Source organism: Acanthopagrus latus, chromosome 19 (genome assembly GCF_904848185.1).
Source record: "Acanthopagrus latus isolate v.2019 chromosome 19, fAcaLat1.1, whole genome shotgun sequence".
Classification (NCBI taxonomy): domain Eukaryota; kingdom Metazoa; phylum Chordata; class Actinopteri; order Spariformes; family Sparidae; genus Acanthopagrus; species Acanthopagrus latus.
Window position 1 is genome coordinate 12737386 of NC_051057.1, and position 22657 is coordinate 12760042.

Below are 22657 nucleotides of genomic sequence, written 5' to 3' on the forward strand. Positions count from 1 at the left end.
TTTATAAGAGCTAGATTAAAGCTGTTTTTCTTTGTGTTCATTCTCCCCACATGTTCACTGTCGTAACCTCGCTGCTCTGAAAAAACTCAAGCACATCTCTGGCTGGAATTCAGTCCAACCCAGAACCCAAAACTACCAACTCATAGACATCTGAAACCTAAAGTGCAATGAATATGCGCAAATCTTTTGTCATTAAAGCGGCTCTGTGTAACAATTTATATGAATGAATCACTTTTTTATCGGCCATATGTATGCGGAGTGTAACAAGAGGTAAAAATTCAAGCTTAGTTAAAGTTCACCTTTTGTTCCGCCAAAGTCCAAAGTATGGAACCACAGGCATTTGAACGTCTCTCACAGCTTAATGGGTTCCTAATGTTAGTTTAAAAATAGAGTCGTCTCTGTTTGAGCCACTTGTTCAATCTCCACACATTGTTACCTTCCTCCGCTGCCTGTAATCGGCCTGGAAGTCGACCACACCGTAGCGCTGTGTGTGCTGTAGCAGCCGTCATCTCATTGATTTTCTTGGAGATTTAAGAGCATGAAGCCACACATTTCTCTTCCAGTTATTTATTCATTCACTTTTTATTGAGACAGTTCTTTCTCGTGGCCAAGCTGTTCCCCCCTCCCCTCCCCACCCCCCCCAAAAAAGTAAGGATTTATGTTTTTTTCTTTCTTTCTTTCTTTCTCTTTGCAGTGAACTTCACTAACCACTTGTCTGGTGTCACTTCCCCGGACCAGTAATCTCGCTCACACCGAGGCGCTCTTACAAGGAAACAATTTGCCTTTTGGACATAATTTGTCACCGGAGCCATCGCTGCTTCATTATCATATCATCCTGCTAACTCTTGCCTTTGTTTTGACAGATAGCTTTCATAAGTCACCGGTAAAAAAAAAAAAAAAAAACCTTCAGCGGACGTTTGGGGTTTTACTGTCACATAGGCTCCATCTGCTCGGTTTTGGTGGGGTTTTTATGCTGTGCCATCATTCACCTCCCACAAGCAATAAACACCATCTCTCTCTTCACTCTCCCTCACTTTCTCCATCTCTCCCTCTCTCCCTCTCTCTCTCTGGAGGTCTTCTTTATAATTCTCTTTCATGCGAAGAAAAGACAACAGAGGGAGAAAAATAGCAGCGTATTTGTAACGCGGAGAGGTTTGATGTATCGTCGGTGTTAAAGCTCACGCGCCTCTTTCTCCTCTGTTTTTTTGCATAAAGCGCGCGCAAGTGAGTGTCACTGCGTTCACCTCTTTGGAGAAAAAAATAGGTATATATTTTCAGAGATCTTCGGTGGAATTTAATGTGATTAGAAATCGTTTATCTGTAAAGGGAAGCTCAACTTTTGACTTGTGATACGGTGGAAATATGTATAAATATATATTGTTTTTAAAAATGGTGGCGTCACGTGAACAGCAGCCTGTGTGTCTGTCTCCTTGACATCCGGCTGATGACGACGTGACATAATCGATGCTAATTTCCCTCTTTTGATGCCGCCGGATTCGCAGCACCTATCGCACATCCGCACACAGCCCTGCAGAGTGATATATGAACCCTGCCCACGACAGACATTAGGGATGAGATACAATTGTTTTCCCAAATCAAAATAAATGGGTCACACAAGGTTCTCATATCGTCAAATATTTTTGCGGCGGAAAGTCAGCCCCTGCAATATTGACTGTATAATTGAATCGTGTGAAAGCGCAGTCGATTTAAAACAATAGATTTGAGGGATGAGGAAACTGTCAAGTCATGCATCATAGTCAGCGTTTCACCTCAGGTTTGAGGACAAGATTACTCGAGTCCGTTTCAATCACTCTTTTTGGCAAAGCAGATCCACAACATCCCATTTTTCACAAACAAAACAAGCTCCGGTGGATATTTTAATAATTCCAACCAAAAAAAAAAAAAAACGTAGGCGCTGATGACGATATGAAAAATTGCTTTCGGAATTAACACACAGTAAGGCACAACCTTCGGGGCAGGATATTTAATCCTGATAAGACTCTGAATAAAATGAATACGAGACTTTTTGGTGTTTGTGTCAAAAACCAACCTCCTCCACAAGCCTCACCTATTAAAAGGCTCTTTTTCATTTCTTTTCCTCGCCATCAATCTCCCCGTTTTTCTAATTTCAGCTTTGTCATGTCCACTTTGCTCGATTAGAATCCACATATAGTGTGACTATATCAATTTCCCCCACCTGAACCAATGGAATTACTTCCCTCAGCCATATTTTGCTCTTCGCAGGATTTCATTGGAGAACCGTGGCCGATCCTGCCACAAAACAAAGAGAACGGTGCAGCTGTATGGCCAATTCAACTGTCATCAATCACCCAACTTGGTTGCCTTCACACAGTGAGTGTGCTCGGTTGTTTTGACATGAGTTTTCACTGGAAATGAAGGCGTGGCTTTTTGAAATACTGGTCATTTTTGTGGAAACGGCCTACAAAGTGGACTAAAGTGGTTTGGGTTCATAGGCTGTAGGTGATACGTCAACCCCACCATGAGAACTAAAATCTATGGTTCTGCAAATCACAGATATATTGAAACATTTCTTTGTTTTTCTTTCTTTGAATTTTCTGTTGTGTCACTGCGGCGCTTAAAGTCTGGTTAGGATCCGACAAAAACACCACTTGGTTAGGATCAGGGGGGGAAAAGCACCTCTTGACTTGCCTGGTTCAGTCGCCACAAGCACAGCAGGACACTGATGTCTCAAAAATCAAAATGATCCAGTGGTTTCACGCTTACAAATGCCATGTGAAACAGTGGTCTCTGGCTCGGTAGCCTTCTTGTCTCACTGCCACCACCATACCCTCACCTTTCAACATGGAACGCTGCTGAACTTTTGTAAGTGTGACAGCACTGAATATGTTTGACAAGTGACACAGCGTTCATACATTTGTGGACATGAGACCACTGGCTATTTTTGATGGGAAACTACAGTGTTGAAACATTCCTGAGCATGACACCACTGGACACCTAGACAATTTCCAACTGTGGAGACAAACATTTTTTATATTCTGTGTGAATTCAGGACGCTTCTAGCCATATCTGTGTTGCCCATAACAGCCATTTTAAGCCAAAACTGTTGTCCTAATCTTAACCAAATTGTACCTAGACCTAACCGGGCCATAAGCACAGAGTTGTCACAGCATAAAATTGAAAATCAAAACTAAAGAAACATAGTGTTGCAACATAAATAAATGTAAAGTCTGATGAAATTGGCCAATGAGGTAATTTGGGGTGATACAAAGGACCTGAGGACAGACTGACTGAATAATGCTGGCATTGTCAGAATGATAAAACATTGCAACATCTGGCTGAAAATACAAGTTATAGAGATTGTCAGCTCTTTGCCCACGTCCTGTGAGCCCTCCAAAGTTTAAGTTCTACATTCAGACCCTAAATGTAATGTTTCCTTGTGGATATTAATAAAAAACAAACCATAAAGTTTATACGGCTTGGCTGTTATTCTTAAAACACTGTTAAACAGTCTGTCATTTATTCCCTCTCTTTTTTTCCCCGAACCCTCTCTCTCTCCCTTACACAAACACACAAGTATATTTATTCCCACAGCAGCGCATGAATTTTATTTAGAAAAATAAATTTTTAACATGTCTAGACAAAGCTATGTCTTCCTCAAGCACACCGAGGGCGCGCTGTCTTTCAAGGGCTCGTTATATGCTAAAATGCGGTAATAGTTGTGGTCGGACTGAAAAGTTTTCATTAAATTCAAGGCTGCTGCGTTTCTCCAGCGCTCGCCTGTGGCATCGGCGGCTCTGAACCGCACAGGCTGATCTCCAGGATAATTTCTTGGGTTCTCTCCACGGGATTATTGATCCCTCTATGATGAAAGACAGTACTGTACAATAGCGGGCCAATTATAGTTTCGACACCCGCACACAGCACAATCATTTGCTTTGGCTCATTTTGTGAGGGGCATTATTAGTTACTTGCCATTCATCAGCAGTCATCAGACCTCCCGGAAAGTATTTCATTCAGCCACTCAAGGACTGCTTTGTTATGTGGTATAAAACTTTATTAAAAAAAAAAAAAAAGGAGTGAGACGTCTCCACAGCACGTCCGAAGGAGCTGTGTTTAATGCCTTGCCAGCACTATTATAAGCCAGTGATATATATTTCCATGTGCAAACATTAAGCAATGATCAATTAGGACAATGTTTGTGTTCATTACCAGAATTGCCAGATGGCAATAAATGCAAATTTGCCAATTTAAGCAGATTAATTAGCTAGTAATTAATGGTGTCCTGGGGTTAATATTTTGCAGAGACACACAATCGGGGGGCCGGGAGTGTGTCCGAGCTCTTGTACGACTGTGAGGCACTTGCTGAAGAGACAAGAGACAGCACGTCTCTGATAAATACCTTGTATTCCCCCTGGTAATCTCTCTGACACTGACAACAGCCACACTTCAGTGCATGACTGCAATGATTTGCCTTTACAGTAAGTGTGTTGTATTGTCATGGCACCTGCCGCACATACAGACTCTGTCAGTCTCCAGCTCCTCTCATCCCCCCATGACGAACAGTAAAAAAGGCGATGAGGTGAGACACGGGCCGTGCGTTTCTGTGCATCAATCTTTCCAACGGTCATTCTCAATGGCAGCTTTATGAAAAGATCCGCAAACTCACATGATGGCATGGATCCCATCAAACATGTGGTCACTATGACAACAGTGGAGAGCTGTGAACGGCTTTTAGTGTTCAAAATATATATATATATATATATATATATATATATATATATATATATATATATATATATATATATATATATATATATATATATATATATATATAAGAGGAAATACGAGCACAAATGTAGCCTTCTCCTGTGATTTTTCTAACTGGTCGCAAATGAAAAATGCCTCCTTCTTCCGTGTGACAGAAGACACTTCCTGGCAGCGTCGAGGAGCGAAATCTACCTCGCTGTCAGTCCACCACCTGCATTGTTATGTTATGACACTCCAAAACATCTGGAGTGCACTTTATGTTTTGAAGCATCCAGTTTTTCCGCGGGACGAGATTACCAATCAACACGGAGGGCAGCTGTGGCCTGAAGGCTTGTGAGGAGGGTTTGTGACTGCAAGGTTGCCAGTTTGACTCCCCACACCATCTGGGAAATATGTGAGATTGCGGGGGCGGGGGGGGCAATGAGAAGCACTCTCTCCAACCTTTTCATAGACTGCTGCTGAAGTGCCCATATGTAAGGCAGCGATCTACCAAATGACCCAGTGGCAATTCGCCGGTAATGCTGGGCAGCTCCCACCGAATGAGACTGTCAGAGTGCGCGGGAAAACCCCAGGAGGACAAACTGATGAGGAGTGGTCGTGGTTTTCCTTCTACACATGCTTTATATCCGCTTGCCTGGTTTCACTAAAGGACAGAAAATACAATTCAGGAAAAAAAAAAAAAAAGATTATCATCATCAATATTTGTGATGGCCGTATGTTCGAGTACACGTGACATTATTCCTCATCATCAGCTGCCCGAGGTTATCTCAGCCCTGGTGACTCACCACACACAGCCCTCCGGAGAAGCCCCGTCCTCGCCCGAAGGTTAAAGGAAAGGTTCATGGGACTGAAACAAATAATCCGGTGCCCGTCAAACATTAAAGGAGGTTTTTTTTCTTGCTGTAGAAGTTTCTCCCGTTTGTACAAAAGACCCCTTTCTAATGGACTTTTATTGTGAAAGGCAAGGTTATAAATCTACAGACAATTTTCTTGTCCACAAATGTATTGTCAATTTTTCAGCTGTCAAATCAACTGAGTATATTCCACAATAACAATCTTTTCTTTTACTGTAAAAATGCCTCTTTGTGTGTTACAGGGCAGTGTGACAGAAAAGGGGTATTCAGACAGCTGAAGCCTCTCATAAGCTTCAAATACATTTTTGAATACATTTTTTTTTTTTTTAACACCACTAGAATTTCTCCCTCCTATCACCTACATTGAAAGCGCACCATGAAAGGATTTTTCTTTTTAATGGGCAGCTCGCAAAAGGTTTTTTACCAGACGTGACAATTGGTAATTTTCACCTTGTGAATCTGTGCATGTGTCATCACGGCAAAACTTTTTTTGTGGTGAGAATTACTACCTACTTTGTCGGGTGTTTAGACATCTGTTTCTTTCATGGAAAAGTGTCCCTCTGAAAGACAGTCCTAGCAGCCATTTCTGCAAGAAAGTGAACTGGACCAAATATTAGTAGTAAGCTTAAAGGTAAAATCAGCAGGATTACAGACAGTTTAAATACAGAGATTCTTTGCCTACATTACCCACAATGTGCCTTAGCCAGTGACATCACTGGAGGCAATTGATCAGATTACATGCAGCTTCCTCTGCGGCCACAAATGGCTTTATATTACTTTTTCCACATAATGTAATAGTCCTCCCCAAGACCTGTAAACACACTTTAACGTGTCAGTTGGAGGAGGAGAGCACGGAAACTCTTTATGCAGCTCTTAAGATATTGCGAAAATGTTCTCTAGTCCATTTAATCAAAATCATCTTTAAGCTCCTGAAAAGATTGGAAATTATAAGCAAGCTCAGTTTCTATATGTGTCTATGAAGGTTGATTATTACATTCTAATGCTGAGACAATTTTCTCTTTGGAAGTCATTTTCTGTACAATTAATGCCAACACTCCTAAATCCCTGGCTGTGCAGAGTTGGCGTAGGTTTATTTGTGGCTTCTTAAGTCCCTAATTAATTGATCAAACTGTTGTACTATACTATAATTAAACTGAAGTCCAACTTCAGATCTAATAATGCCCATCCTTCCCCCTGCACTCATCTAATTCTTGCTGGTGAAGACTTGAATCCATTTTTAATTTCCTTTTTTTTTTTATTTTTTTTTTTTTTAAAAGCTGTTTTTAAATCTTAAAAAGATTCCAGTGTTTGTAATAAATATCTTCCTCTCCGCCCGATCAAAGGCCTCCACCACATCCAGGGAGAAGGCAGCGAACAGAGTGTCCTCCTCCTCTACTTAGCCACATCAAGCGAAGCAATCTTCTGAGGTTATCGGAGGATGACCTTCCACTTACAAATCCAACCTGATCTGTGTGTCTAATGTCAGGCAAAATATCCCTCTAGGCGCACAGCCAGTACTTTTTTTTTTTTTTCTCCCCAAACAGTGTATGTACAGTATAATGCCGTGTAGTCAGCAGCTGCTGAACTGAACTAACAGGCCTGTAGCTGGCTGGGTCAACCAGGTCTTTTTCCTTTTTTTTTGGAGGATCTCTGAAATTACTGCTCAATTCCGCCAACTGACCTGTCAACATAGCCTCAGAAACAACCTTGTGTTAAAAGTATATAAATCTTTTATCACATTCAAAAGCAAAAAAATCTAACCCAGCAGCATTTCTCTGATTTAATCAATTGAATGCCTTTTCTAACTTGGTTCTCTGAGCATTAAAACTCACAACTTGATTAGGTGGAGACCCGATTGGTTCTTGAAACCTGTGTATCAAGTCCCTCCATATTAAAAGGAGTGTGTTTGAGTGAATTTCCTGCATGTGTAGTGGAATGTAGAGAATGGGAGCCATGGAGAAGGGGTCGGTCAGGGTCGAGGTGCAGGTGTTTGTTTTATTTTGTATTTTTTTTTGTGGGTTTTTTTGTGTCTTACAATGGTTACAATGGGATTACCGTTCCTGAATTTATCAACTGAAAGGGAGGTTATCCTTAATTTGTTAATTTTTTTCTCCCTTTTTCCAGTTTTTGTTCTTGATAATGCCCAGGTATGCCTCTGCAATTTTTTACTGGAAAGTTATCGTGGACAAATATTTCAAGATAACGATATTATCATGGTGGTGGGGAGGTGGAGAGACGGTCTGTGTCACCGTAACTGTACAAAAAGTGCATGAAAAGAACAAGTGCACTTTTTTAGCAGTCTACCCAGGAACAGGAACGACTCAAGAGGTGTTGGTTTCATTGCACAATATTATCATATGTATATTGTTAACACGACATCAATTTATAAATAGCATGGCTTTTGTAAATACTGGTTATTTGCGATACCTGCAGTCTGACGTCTACCAATGTGAGAATGTTTTCCTGAAGTTTAGAGATATAACGTGTGGATTCCTTTTGCTTTTACTGTCTTGCAAGCAACTTTTCCCCGACTTCCATCCGCTTTCACAGAAGCAAATTCAGCTTTCTTCTTCTAGACCCCTCGTTTAAGTATCACATATCTGTTTTCTTATGGCCTCACTTTGATTTTCAGTTTCAGTCACTCTTTTTTTTTTTTACCCCCCTTTGTACTTATTTCTCTCCATCAGCTTTGAAGTGTGGCCAGTGATCTTATCCATAAGAAAAGCACTGGAGGAGTAATTATTTCAACAAACCATTTAACTGAAACAAAATGTTTTAAAATCAATTTTTTTGTGTTTTAGGGTTATGTGAGTACGAAGCATGACGTTCTGTTCTATTTAACATCTGGACAGCAAGTTTTTCTACTCGTAATACTATTAAATTCATTACCAGGTGATTGTTTTTCAGTCATGGACCTGCATGTTTTAAGATGTTTCTCTGCCCAGACACACCTGATTCAAATGAATGGGTCATTAGCGGGCTTCAGCAGAACTTAACAACAAGCTGATCATTTTAATCAGGCATGCTGAGGCCGCCCCAGGACCAAGACAGGAAAAAAACACCAAGCTCAATATTTGTGGATTTAAGCAGCAGTGTGTTTCTTGTATAAATGCGAAATCTTACACAGTGAACGCATCTTATTCAGTCTGACAGGATTCTGAGCTCGCGGTCCATGACATCACTGGTAAGTAGGATGCTGTCTGACTCTTTTGCCTCTCACAGCTCCTTCTATCACATGCTTCCTACCTCCATACAGATTATGTACTTCTGTGCCTCTGTTCAAAAGATCGTCTTTATCCTGCACCCAGAAATGTCCACTTTAATTACAAATCCAACAATACAGCGGTTCCAGTGAAACACCTTCCAAATCCCCAATCTATGTAACTATACCGAATTTAACATATTTTTTGTGACATCTGTTGACATAAGCCAGAAACCACATGAGGCAGGAATATAACAAACCAACACAGAAAGAAAAAGGAAATGAATGGCATGATAATAAGAGTACAATATGCAAAAAAATAAATAAATAACAAAATAAAATAAGTGGGGGGGGTGGAATCATGTTTCTGTGACAGTGTGGGTGTCATTTTAGCCCCCAACACCTGCAGGCGGGAAATGTCATTTTTGTTAAATACAAATATACATGTTAACATTTGTTTCAGAAGTCAACAAACCATTGAAAAACAAAATGTATATTGCTTTGTGATTTAAGCATCCATGTATGAAAAGGTCATTTTGTGGGTATATGTATGTTTACAGATAATGTGTGTATGTAGCCTGTGAATGTATACCACATCACCATAGTAACATAACTTTCCTTATTTCAATCTAATTTACCTCATCTTTTCTATAATGACTAGCAGAAGTTTTAGTGTTTTTTTTGTTTGTTTTGCACCTTTTTTCTTAAGTAGGCAACAGCTAAAGAAAAGATTGTAATGAATGCCAATGCTAAGTGAATGTGTGTAAGATCTCACACCGTGTGTGTGTGTGTGTGTGTGTGTGTGTGTGTGTGTGTTACATCAGCTGTAGTGTGAACGCTTTGTTTTCTGACTGTCGTTAAATGTGTTAAGCCATTGTGCATACATATAAATTAGGTGTGAACTAACTGTCATTGCAGTGATGGGGTAATGATGTATTGATGCAAATGAATCATTTATCTTTTCTTTTTCTTTTTTATTCACAAATGCTGTAATAAGCCCCACTGTGATGTCTTTTTTTTTTCCCCACACCACATATCAGCTCAGATTCATCGGTTCCTGGACCGGCTTTCAGCTGGCACCGACAGGATCGACGTTATGGGGCACGAAATCTGGCTAAGAATATACCCATGTGTTAATGGTGCGTCACGTATGAAATACATGATGAACAAGTTGTTGTTTTCAGTGTCAGCTGACACAAAAAGCCTCCCATCAAGACGAACTACCAAATTAGATCATCCCGTTTGTGTTACAGTGTGAGGGTGTGATGTGTAGGTGCCTGTGCAGCCGAGTGTAAGTGTGTTTTATTCAGTTGCACTTCGATGTGTGAAGTGATGCCTCATATATGCTTAAAGTTCCACTTTATTAGCGATATTATTAGAGAATTGTTGGAGGAAAAACCGGTCAATACGAGGGGTTGCAGCGACTCTCACCCCACACTTTCTTGTCGAGAACACAGTAAGTGTTTTGCCCTCAGACCCGAAGGCGAAGAAACAATTCAAATTTACCTTTGATCACGTCTGTTATCAGTTTTCTAAGTCTGCAAGTGTAGAGAGAGAGAGAGAGAGAGAGAGAGAGAGAGAGAGAGAGAGAGAGAGAGAGAGAGAGAGAGAGAGAGAGAGAGAGAGAGAGGGAGAGAGAGAGAGAGAGAGAGAGAGAGAGAGAGAGAGAGAGAGAGAGAGAGAGAGAGAGAGAGAGAGAGAGAGAGAGAGAGAGAGAGAGAGAGAGAGAGAGAGAGAGAGAGAGAGAGAGAGAGAGAGAGAGAGAGAGAGAGAGAGAGAGAGAGAGAGAGTGTCGGGGTTGTGGCCCTCAGCGTTTATCAAAGGGCTTTTTCAGAGCCTTTGACAACGCTTCCTCACTTGCCACGGCAGCATACTGATCTACAGGAGCCCACGCAGAGGCGCACAGAGATCTCTCCAAGGTTTGGGTGGTGTGTGTAATGCCAAGCAGAGCTCTTTAGCTTGTTTACTGCAGTGTATAGACTGTAGGGCTACAACAGAAGAGGACGATTGAACTGATTCAAATTTAAATTGATCTATTGATGGCTTGGCAGATTAATCAGTTAGCCTTTTTCATATATATATATATATATATATATATATATATATATATATATATATATATATATATATATATATATATATATATATATATATATGAGGTAAATTTCTCCTAACGTACTTATTTTAGCTCACGTCGAGATCCTTTCCTGAACCTAACCAAGTAGTTTTGTTACCTACACCTAACCTACGTGCAACTGTTTCACAGCGCTAACAGCATGATGGCAGAGACTCTGTGTGCCACTACTATACAGCCCAACAGTCATGTACTGTATGTTATTATGGAAGACACTGGCAATCGACTCACTTGCACTGAATGTATGTTGAAACAACAGCCTGATCTAACTTATCTGCAATAATGAGTTTATCAGCGGTTGTTTAGCAGTTATCAACCAGCTCATGAGGCTAACATTAGCATATCTAGCTCAAAGGTCTTCAAAGTTAAAAAGCCCAAAGTCTGGGGCCACTGGGGGAGACAAGAGCAGACAGACAGAGGTGCAGGGCTGCAGTTAAACAAAGACGATACACCTGACACGTGATCCGGTGCTTCTTCACAATGCCATCAAACTACAGCCCTCTGCCCGTAGCAGCAGAAATAACCCAAAACAACTTTACCTGCATATGTGCAGAAATCCTGACTAGTGCTGAAACAGTCACAAAAGCCAGTGATGGTGAATCAATTGGATTTTGTCAATTCACACATTTTAAGTCAGTCATATTTTGATATATTTCGTCTTGGCCAGTCTGTCTCTTTAACAGATATCCTTCCTAAATATCTCCCTCTCCCCGTCTGATTTTTACTTTTTGTTCACACACTGTACATAGCACACACACGCACACAAACACACACAAACACACACACACACACACACACACACATTAACATGCATTACATTTACAGGACTGGTCCTGTCCAACCCTCCAGCAGCTTGTGGCTTAACAGGACAGCAAACAGCGATGCAAATAGCCGCCCCAGCTGTCACCTATCAGGGCGGATCCTCGATGAGTACATAACTGGTCGTGTCCCCAGTCACCGCTGCAGCCTACGTCTCCCTTCATTTCCCATTACAGCGGGCGGGAAAAAAGCATCGGTGGAGGCAAAATAATGTGCCTGCTTAGATATGAGGAGGAGTAATCTAGGACAGGAATTAAACTTTCATCTCCTCCAAACAGCATTTCAACGACTCGACTGATTCGTCTGCGCGCAACAGTGCCATTTGTAAACTCAGACATGAATTATTAACGGGGGAGCTTTGCATATCGTTGAGACTCATCGGACAGCTTCTGCATCTTGGCACTCAGCAGGCCGAGGCCTCGTAGGTTACAATCGCGACGTGGCGATAATGGAGCTTAGTACACCTTAGTAGACAAACAAAATAGGAATTACATTAATTTAAAATCAGATGCTGGAGATCATGAGGCAGCATGCTTAACACAGATTATGATTATTTAGAGAGCAAAAAAAAAAAGAAAAAAAGATCATTTTTGAAATATTGTTTCTTTCCCCTTTTATCTCCCAGCCAATAAAAAAACACACAGTGGAGCAAAACTCCCAAACTCCAAACTTCATTTTGTCATTACAGGGAGACAGCATAAGGCTCCAGTTAAGGTTTCTGCTGCCTCTGCAGTTCTACCTATATATATTGCCTTGTGTATAGGAATTGCCAACAAAGAGACGACCAGAACCATATGCCACTCATTTATTGCAGTGTTGTTGTTTTTTTGTTTTTTTTCACAATCAGCCACTTAGATGCAGCCCTGTCATTTACATATTTGCATGCAAGACAAATTGTCGATTACGTCTTCCTCAGGATGCGCAAGTCGTATATCAACCCCCTCCCCGGACCCTCCGTAGGCAGGAACACAATGTTTTCTTGTCGCATGTGTTAAGGGGTTGCCCACACACGATTGTTTAAAAGTGGAGAGCGTCTTTTTTGCACCTTCGCGTGTCATCATGCGTGTTTTGGATTCCTGCCAACCCGGTCTTTGCTTTATTAATCATTTGAGTATGTGATTTTTATGAACCAGGGAATAAAAAATAGGCAGCGCCGCTATTACTACAACGGGGACAAAGCGCAGGTCGTAAAAAGTTCCCCAATCCATTAAGCACGAATGGGGAAAAAAAACTCTCAAACAGGCCTTTTAATCTCACTTTATTGCTGCAGCATATATCACATGAAAATGCACAAATGAATATTTAAATATTTCACATCAGCCGGCCATTAAATGTGTTTTGTGTTGTTTGCTATATGACCCCGGCGTGTACCGTCGCCCAGGAACCTCCTCGGAGATCAGGTTTCCGGAGTACGCACATAACCAATGGCTGAATTCAATCAAAGACAATCCATCAGATCTTACATTTGCTTTCCATTTTTTTTTCCCATTAGGGCTTCTTCTTATTCAAAATTAAGCTGCTACTATCGATTCGGCTGTGATTAAAAATTGATTGGCACTTACATTGGGTGCCAGGGCGAGAAAGTCCCCGAGCATCACCGCTGTTTTTGTACCTCGGAGCATTAAGTGCAATAAAAGTAGATGACTCCGGAGCCACCAAAGGGCCGACCGGGGCGAAAGGTCCAGTTCATGGAGAAGGAAGGAGGAAAAATAAGCAATTTATCTGAGAGAAAAGAAGCTCACCTCTAAGACCTCCCTTGGCAGCAACTCAGAAGGAACTGGATACTGCAGCAATATAGATACGCCGTCGTCAAATGGACCATGTTCATATTTGACAATATTAAAGCGATAGTTCACAGAGAATGCAGGCGTGGAAAGATCCGATAGCGCTGTCATGTCCTGGAATCTGTTTTGCCGTATTAGGGATTTAATTTGACACAGTTAGACAGATGTGTGCGGGTTAGGGTTCCTAGATCTACATACAGTACGAGTCCTGAGCGGAAGATGCATCATGCCTCTTACACGTGTGTGTCTTGTCAGTGTGTGTTTGCCTCCATCTGTCTCTACAGTATGGTCGTAGCTCGGGGCAAATGGGTCAAACTTTGTGTCGCAGGGAGGTGTCAGGTTATGACGCAGCATCGCAGCTCGGGGAGGTCACACAAGCTTGCAGAGATGGTGGCTGTCGCGGTGACGCAGCGTCACCGAAGGTCACGACGGCTAATGGCTGTGTGGGATACAAACAAGTTTACTGGTAAAAGAGCTCCTTCCTTCAAGGTCACTCACATAATTACGGCAATGTGGACTTAGTGAATTATACAGTGATGGTTTCACTCCGCCCGTGTTCTTATGAACTATATTACTTTGTTTTTATTTCCGTTGTTTCACAATATGTAAAAAGAGTTTTAACATCTCTGCACAGCATCGCAGATATATCTATTGAAGTAAGCATGCTAACAAGCTAGCACCCCAGTCTTCAAGTCAACAAGAACCTGGTGTCCTGGGCTCATGATCCAGATCAGTAGCTGCACTGCTAAATGAGAAAACTAACAGCAGCAGCAGCAGTTGGTGGTAACTGTTGTGATATGCTGCCCCTATTTGGAGTACGGATTGAAGTCTCGACAGTTAGCTGCACAGCTAACTGAGCTAACTTAACGTTGGAAACAGTTTATCTTGGTAATAAGCCCCCCCGAATAGTTTTGAGTATGAATTCAACAGGCTTCAAAATATTGCACACTTAATCAGTTTCCTCATTATGTATTATACATCTTCAAGAAAAAAATTTCATGGATACAATTCTACCGCCTAATACAGAGTGACAGGTAAAACTTTTTTTGCCATTTCTCAACTGATTTCCACTGTAAAATTTAAAAATAGTGTCCCATAAAATCACGGATTCCCTGCTTTTACTGAGAGAAATCTGAATGTTTTGATATATTTCATGGAAGATAAAATCCATAAATGAATCCAATTCGCCCTCTCTTATCGTCAGCAACTACACGGAAGCTCGAGAGGACTTCTTACGGCCACTGTACTTGATGCAAAGTTAAAACATACGTGTCAGAACATTTCTGCATGCATCAGTCTGCGCATGCATGGGCGCCTAAGTGGAGCCAGAGGCCTGGATGAGCGCGCGCGGAGTCACGGTGCCCGGCAGCTCCCCGTCGCAGCCGCAGACAGACACAGCACCGCTCTAATTAGCTGACCTGTCACCGGCGACACCCACAGCTGTGCAGCGCTCAGGGAGCAGGCGGAGCGCAGACAGAGGCTGCAAGGTGCCGTGAAAACACAGACACTGATGGACACATCCAAGACTTCTGTCATTGCCTTCAGGATAAAGGACGCCACCTCATGCTGCTGCCTAAGAGGTCGCACTACGGCCTTACATACTTCATTGTGATAACTACGAAGCCTCTCTCTTCTCTCCTTTTGGCAATTCTTGTGGAATTCAATGACATTCAGCGGACCAGCTTGGTTATTTCATATCTTATATTTATATAGTGATTTTTCCGTCAATAGTAACCCCAGTTGGCTGCAGGTTCACCAAAGGTTGGGCTAAGCTACAAGTTAGTCGAAACACCTTGACTACACACACGTGATCTCAATTTAACTGAGTGACTTCAAAAGTACTTAATGATTAAGGGGATGGACATTATGCAATATTTGGAGCACAATGCATATAAAAAAAAGATTTCCTGTCTAGATTTCTTTTAGTGTCAGTTGCAGAATTTTGAAAAATACCATCTTTAGAGATATCTTCCTCGAATATAATAGAACTGAAAAGGAATGTTTTGTTGGTTTGTTTTGTTTTTTTTAAGAAAGAATGACCCGGTTACTCAAGATAATCAGCAGTGTTTTCTAAGTATGCATCTACTCATGAATGGCAGGCCAGCTAATTGCGCTAGCTAACGATATAGCTCAGGCAAGGACGCCATATTATTGACATCCGACGCTCCCATGCTTCCCTCTACGCATTGACACAGTGTTCGCCATGAGAAAGATTACAGTTCCTACATGAAAATGCCGACAACATCGCCTGAGATTATTGTGAGAAACAGGTGCTTACGACAGCGTGGGATGTAAACATTAAAGGCCTCCTCTATGCCTAGACTATAATTTTAGCTAGCTTAGTTAGCAGCCTGTCGTTCATGAGTAGGCACACACTTCCTTATGTGTGGCGATACAGAAACAAAATACAAGGTCTGTAGGGTGATCTTGACTAACCGGGTGCTTGTGAGAGCGCAGGATGCAAACATGGGCTGAGCTGTAACGTTAGCTAGCTTAGTTAGCTTAATGTTACTCAGCTAGCCCCTCTTCCATGATTAGGTGCAGGCTTCCCTCTGCAGGACTAAACAGAAAGAAAATACAATGTCAGTAGATTAATCACAAGCAACCGAGTCACGATTTCTTAAGAGACACATTGCTGTTCGCTTCCTTTTATCTGTGTTTTGAATGCAACAACCTGAGTGCCATCTAGTTCCATTACACTCAACAGAAGGCAGACATCTTCAAAATGCTGCGACTCACACCAAAACAATCTGAAGGTCATTATTTAACAGAAAAAAAAGCAATTTAACATCCTGTCTGACTTGTTGCAAAACAGTGACACATGAAAACTTGATGAATACTTTTTTAAGCTTACTTTTGAGCAGTAGTTTTGTCTAATGAGTCATATCAACACCGGTGCTGCGGTCTCTAGAAACCCAAACAGAGCTGCTTCAGCTGCCAATAATAAACATGGCTTTACTGCTGAAGTGACTAAAAACCTTGGTAGGTGTAAAATAAAAATGAGGAGCAGTCGAGGAAAAAACACCAGCACCGATGAAGCGTAAAGCGCATGTTCCCCCTCCTGCAACGGTTCTCTCACCTACCAGCTGCTTCCCCCGGCCCTCTACAGGCCGCTGTTCAGGCCGGGCTGGGAACATGAGGGGAGATGACACCAGGGTAGAGATTTAAGACACGGTGCGCTGGCTATCGGAGGTCTCCTGGTAGGCCTCAGACACGGCGCTCTGTGCTTCCCCCCACCTCCAGCACCAGACTCTCTCTCAGTCTGGCTGCCACGCGCACACTTTTTACGCACGCCAGAGAAATCCCTCATCTTGTATCTGGTTCAAGGTCCGCTGCCGTTGATGACAGTCGATGACAATCCAGCTGGGAGCGCGGGGAGGAAATATCACCTGCGACTTGAAAATGGAAAGCGGTGAGAGGAGGAGGAAGAGCAGAGATTATAAAAAATAAAAAAGAAACACGGAGGATTTCGCACTTTCATTTGAATTATTGACACAGAAATCTGTCAGATTGGTTGATCAAAACGTCTTTTTTCTTCATCACAACTCTCATTAGCATTCGACGGATGAAATCCCACACAGAATGCTACAGACTTACATTAATCCCAATATATATATTTTTTTTTTTTTACTCCGATTACAGATGGATCACAAATTGCTTTCTAATTGGAGAATACCCATCATTCAAACGTATTGCGACCGCACGTTTTTCTAATTTTTCAAATATTAGGCATCAGTTAAAAAAAAAACAATCCCGGATATTTCATAGTGGCAGAAAACTAAACCCCAGACAAACACAGCTATCGATCTCCCTCTCACACACACTCACCGACGCACGCCTCCCCTCCTCTGCTAAAATATGCATTGTGAATCCTGGTCTGCCGAGAGTTGTACGCCCCTGCATTATGCTTGAGTGATATAATTTATATCATTTTGGAGAGAAAAAAAAAATAATAAAAAACGGGAGGGGAAATCAATGAGACTTAGTTGGCAGCAGGGCCTGATAATTAATTCTCAAGGTTTTTGGGTAAAATATGTGACTAATGAGGGAGGAATGTAAATGTTATGAAGTTTGTTTTTGTTTTTTTTTTTACTCGAAGCTCACCAGCCGCTGCCTCGACCCCGCGCCACTGCAGCCATAATCGAAGCTCTGCTGGTCGATAAGCTCTCTGTGGGAGTGATTTGAGCTGCTCTCCGTCATCTCTGTTTTTTCCGACATTTATAGTGTTTCTCCAATGAAGACGAAGAGAGGCTGCATGTACAGTAAAACACACCTGTAACAGTTGGCATGAAAAAAACAAAAAAAAGTGGGACATTTTCTCCGTCCTCATCCAGACACGCTGCTGTTAGCAAACGCTGATTAAAATCATGCCACTTTTTTGGGGGGGCCCTTTTAGCAAAGTAAACAGTTAAAATGAAAGAGGAAAAACAACTACTGATGTTCTCAGAGATATTTTTTCTTGGATAAATATTAAAAGTCACTCGAAAACTTTGATCTAGTTGCTTCTGAGCCTCTCCGACATCAAGGAAAACTACCCACTTTTCATTCCACCTGTCAACTGCCACAATCTGTTTTTATTCCCAGCCACCGTCTCTGTCTGGGCTCGAAATCTGCTTCCCAGACTGAGTTACCTGCTACTGAGCTATTGTCAAGTATGTTTGGGGAAATGAAAAAAAAAAAAAAAAGCACTGTGAAGCTACTTTATGTTGTTTTAAGTGTGTGTGTGTTTGTGTGTGTGTGTTGCATTATTCACCAAATGCAAATAGAAATAAGGTGAAGAGGCAAGGATTGTACTTCTGTAGGATTAAAGTCACCGCACAGAGCGTGATGCAAACACATTGCAGTCTCCAGTGTGACGGTTAGAGCTGTAATTAATAGGCATTATTAAGAATTGCACTCGTTACTGATTGTGTTACGTCCTTCATCAACACAATCCTCGCAGCAGCGTGATTCAGCCAGCCAAGGACTAAACACGGCTGAGGTGCGATTGAAACGTGTGCTACGGGCTCCCAGAAGTCGACTCTGTGGTCCGTTTGTGTGTGCACTGCATGTGTGTACGAAGGATGTTTGTGTTTACGTATGAGCGGTGGGCTGTGAATGTGCGAGGGTCAGGGCCGACGGATGGGAGGGCGGGGGGGTATACACTCTCGGGATGACGAGAGTCACGTGGAGGAAGGGAAGGAATTTTAAGGATGGGTTGGAGGATAGAGGAAGAGTGTGTGGGTGAGGTTGTGGGGGGTGATTGGGGCATGTAGAGGTGGCAGGGAGGAGCGACGCAGAGGAGGAGGAGGAGGAGGAGGAGGTTTAGAGAAGTGGAACCGTACTTCATCTGATAGGAATTCATCAAGGAAGAGGAACTGATGCAAAAAAAGGCACCGGTGATCTTAAGCGGCGGAAGCAGCCAGGATGCAGTTAAACAGATGAGGGCGACTGTGTTTAAAGGAGGATTCCACCCCCAGAAACACTCACACTGTATATTATCAGCTTGTGTTCATCTCTATGATGAAGTGCTGTAATTTAGTTTGCCGTGGGATACATTTGCATCCATTTGTCTCAAACTTTTTAATGCAAAAAAAAAAAAAGAAAAGTTGTTCAGACTTGTTGCATCCAGCTGAGATTTACATGCTAGCGAATGATCTAACGGTGATAGTATTAAAGAGTAGTTTCACCATTTTTTTCCACTTAAAAGTGTTTACAGGTATTTTGTTGCATGTAATCTGATATTTTGCCTCCAGTGATGGCACTCTGTATGTAATTTGCATCGTGGGTAATGGAGGTACCACTGGTGGACTTATTATAGAAATACATCAAACACAATCAATACATCAGAACCAAAGATATTGGCTTTTTTAATTCTTCCTTTTGAAAACATGGTGCCTACATTACCCAGAATGCAACTGAGTGACATCACTTGGAGGAAATGTATCACTTGACATACAGTTTCCTCTGCCACAAAAGTCATTACACTACTATTTTCACATATGCAGTAGTACTCTCTCTGAACCTGTAAACACACTATAAAGTATACAATTGGTGGAGTTACCCTTTAATACTTTCACCATTGCATCTCTCCCAGGTATGTAAATCTCAGTTGGAGGCAACAAGTCCAAACAACTATTTTAAAGTGTAAAACCTTCTCTCAAAAGTAATCTGGTTATTTGCCTCCAGTGATGTCACCCAGTTTCTAAATTGCATTGTGGGTAATGTAGGCACCAGGTTTTGAAAAGGAAGCAGAAAGTGTGAAAGAAAAAAAGTGATATCTCTGATTCTGGTGTATTGACTTTGATCACTTGCTTGAACTATGAAATCCTGAATTAAAACCTGGTGCCTTCATTACCCACAATGCACTTTGGGCCACTTAGTGGCATAACTGGAAGCGATTTATCAGTAAAAAAAATCGTGTACTTCAAAACTCTTCATACTGCACTTCTCACATACGCAGCAGTGCCCCTCAAGACCTGTAAACACACATTAAAGTTTAAAATTGGTGGAGTGACCCTTTAGCAGGAACTGCCTGAAAAGGAGGAGTTAACATGCTCTGTGGCTGCAATGCATTCTGGACTAATGAGTCAATGAAGGAGTGAGCGTCCGGGCTTTCTGCAGAGTGGACTTGTATCTGTCCCCTGATGCCAAAAATCTGATGCTAGCCACCACAGTCTTTATCCTATTGAAAATGTTTCCCATAGTGAAAATGTGCAGGTGCATCTGAAATATCTTGGCCAGTTCTCAAAAGTATTTAGAACCATAAAACAGGCGGGCAAATAAAAGTTACACTGTACAAGCTGCTACTTTAATAACGTCACACTGTGAGCTGGCACAGTTTTGAGGTTTTTTCATCAGAAGGCTCCGAAAAAACAAACTTGCCTGATGACTCTGTGATCTCCTTGTCATTTAAACATCGTTTCAATTGGTATGTTTCCATCCAATTGTTTTCATGTGTCCCTTAATTCGCTATCTGTCACCACGGAGGCTGATAAAAAACACCAAGGGGAACGCGTGATGAAGAGAGTGGAATTAATTCATAACAAAGGAAAACGCTATGATAGGTGGGAAGCAGCAGTGAAATGCCACGATATATCAAAGTTGCTGGGGCTTGATTAACTGTAACGTCGCGTTGAATACATTTGCATAAAGGTAGCTGATGGAAACATGCAGTGATTCACAATTTATTTTGCCAGAAGTCTGTTCAGTCTGCTCAAAACTTGTGCTCAAAACAGTTTAATGCAAACATGGTTTTTCCTTTTAAAGCAGGTCGTATGAAAGAGATGAATCACCTGAGTGCAGCTCTGTTATGTTCTCCTTCACTTGTTGTTTTGGTTTTACTGCCCATAACTCACCGCTGTACTTCACTCTCAACGTTCTCGTCAGCGTTGCTTTCTGACAGACAACGTCGGTGACTTGTTGGTGAGCGCAGGGGAGCGTTTAGCGGCTGAACTGCCAGATATTTCCCCTCAGGAGTACGTGGAGGCCAAAACAAACAAGAAGCGTGATGGAGTGTGAGTGAATGCTGGCTTTGCATTCATCAGGCGGACAGAAACAAATGAAAAACAAAAACTAATGAATGTCATTTGCTGCCATGTAACTGCTGGATGTGTTAAAGGGGAAACTATTGGCTAAATGTCAACGTTATATGGTGATGATATGATTGTGTTCACAGCTTGTGTCCACCGCCCGTAAGCAACCAAAGAATGAGTTAATGGTAGTTTAAAGGCCCGGTCTCTTGGATTTAGTGGCATCGCAGATTGAGGTTGCAGATTTTGACCAACTGAATAGCCCTCCCCGTTTGTGAAAGAGTCCCTCTCGAGTTCCTGGTAGAAACATGGCAGTACAACATGGTGGACTTAGTGGAAGACGGCCTGCTACATTTGTAAAAATAAAATACTTAGTCCAAGTTATAAATGTTACACCGCCCTAAAACCTTCATGCTGGACCTTTAAATGAACGCGTAATTAGTTACATTAAGCTAATCTTTACAGGAGCCAAAAATAAGGTAAAGAACCTTTAAGTTTTTATTTGTTTTAGTTTTTTTGGAGTGTGTCATGTTTGAGGTCTATACCTAACATCTGGATTGTGTTTCTTTCTTTTTCATATTGTGCTGAGCTGAATATTTACAGATTCAGTGATACATGTGTTACAGTGACACACAAGGGAAACAAACAGTTAAATGGATGTTACAACTTTATGTATCTTTTGTTTTATGAAAAGAAACCTATACCTTATCTGAGGAAGAATAATTTAATGATTTAAAGGGGCAATTGCGTAGATATGTACATGTATCAATCACGTTACTATTTGCCGTCCATATGTGGATTGTAACATGAGATCTTCCCCCGTCTCTCTCAGGTGCATAAACAAGCTTGTTGTGATTTGTTCAAATTTGTTTAATGCTGCTGGACTGTGGATTTCTTTGCGGAGGACTTGGGTCTGATTTTCTGCAACGGTCCAAAGGACTTGACTTTATTCAGGATCCCCAGTGCCCCTCTCCTCTCTGCTAACGGAGAGCTGACAGTCGCTAATGTTAGTTTAGAACTCTTCTTGATTACCCAGAGCCATTCCTGACCCTTTCTGCCAAGATATCTGCCGCTGATTTAGTTGTGCACACCACTCCAACAAATGTTTATTGACGCGTATTGATACTTTAATAGCTCATTCTATCTATAAACTGTCAAAAGGAACTCTGCGGGCCCAGCTGACACGCTCGCAAGCACGCACAATTCTTGTGTAAGCTGTTGCATATACAGGATGTGGAGTGTTTTCATCTCCTTGATGTTCCACAGACTCGAGCAACACACGGAAAAGGCAGGCAGGCAGGGAAGGAAATGTTGCTTTGGGCCTTACAAATGACCTAGATACTGCGGTATGAATTTCATTTACCTCTATCGCAGCATCTAAATGTACCTCACTTTCCTTACGCATCTATATGGCAACCGTGGAGTTGAAGCGGATACAAAAACAGCCCACAGGTAGGCTTTTTTTTTTTTTTGATCAGCATTTACTCACTCACTCCTTCACTCAGTCATATGCTCACTCACTCACTCACTCAAAATAAATGAGAAAAACATATATAGAGAGACCTCCGTGTTTCTAATCCTGGAGAATTTATCTGCTCAGTGGG

The 22657-nt window shown here is 41.8% G+C and overlaps 1 long non-coding RNA gene across 2 annotated transcripts; it reads right to left on the minus strand.

Moving 5' to 3' along the window:
• Window positions 1–13031: 13031 nt before the first annotated feature.
• LOC119008244 lies at window positions 13032–16835 on the minus strand. 2 transcript variants are annotated; one of them, XR_005071363.1, is made up of 3 exons: window positions 16626–16835; window positions 15979–16102; window positions 13032–13981 (listed from the first exon to the last, which is right to left on the minus strand). It is a non-coding gene; the product is annotated as an uncharacterized LOC119008244 (long non-coding RNA). The 2 variants fall into 2 exon arrangements; XR_005071364.1 differs by lacking the exon at window positions 16626–16835 and adding an exon at window positions 16397–16613.
• Between the last annotated feature and the right edge of the window lie 5822 nt (window positions 16836–22657).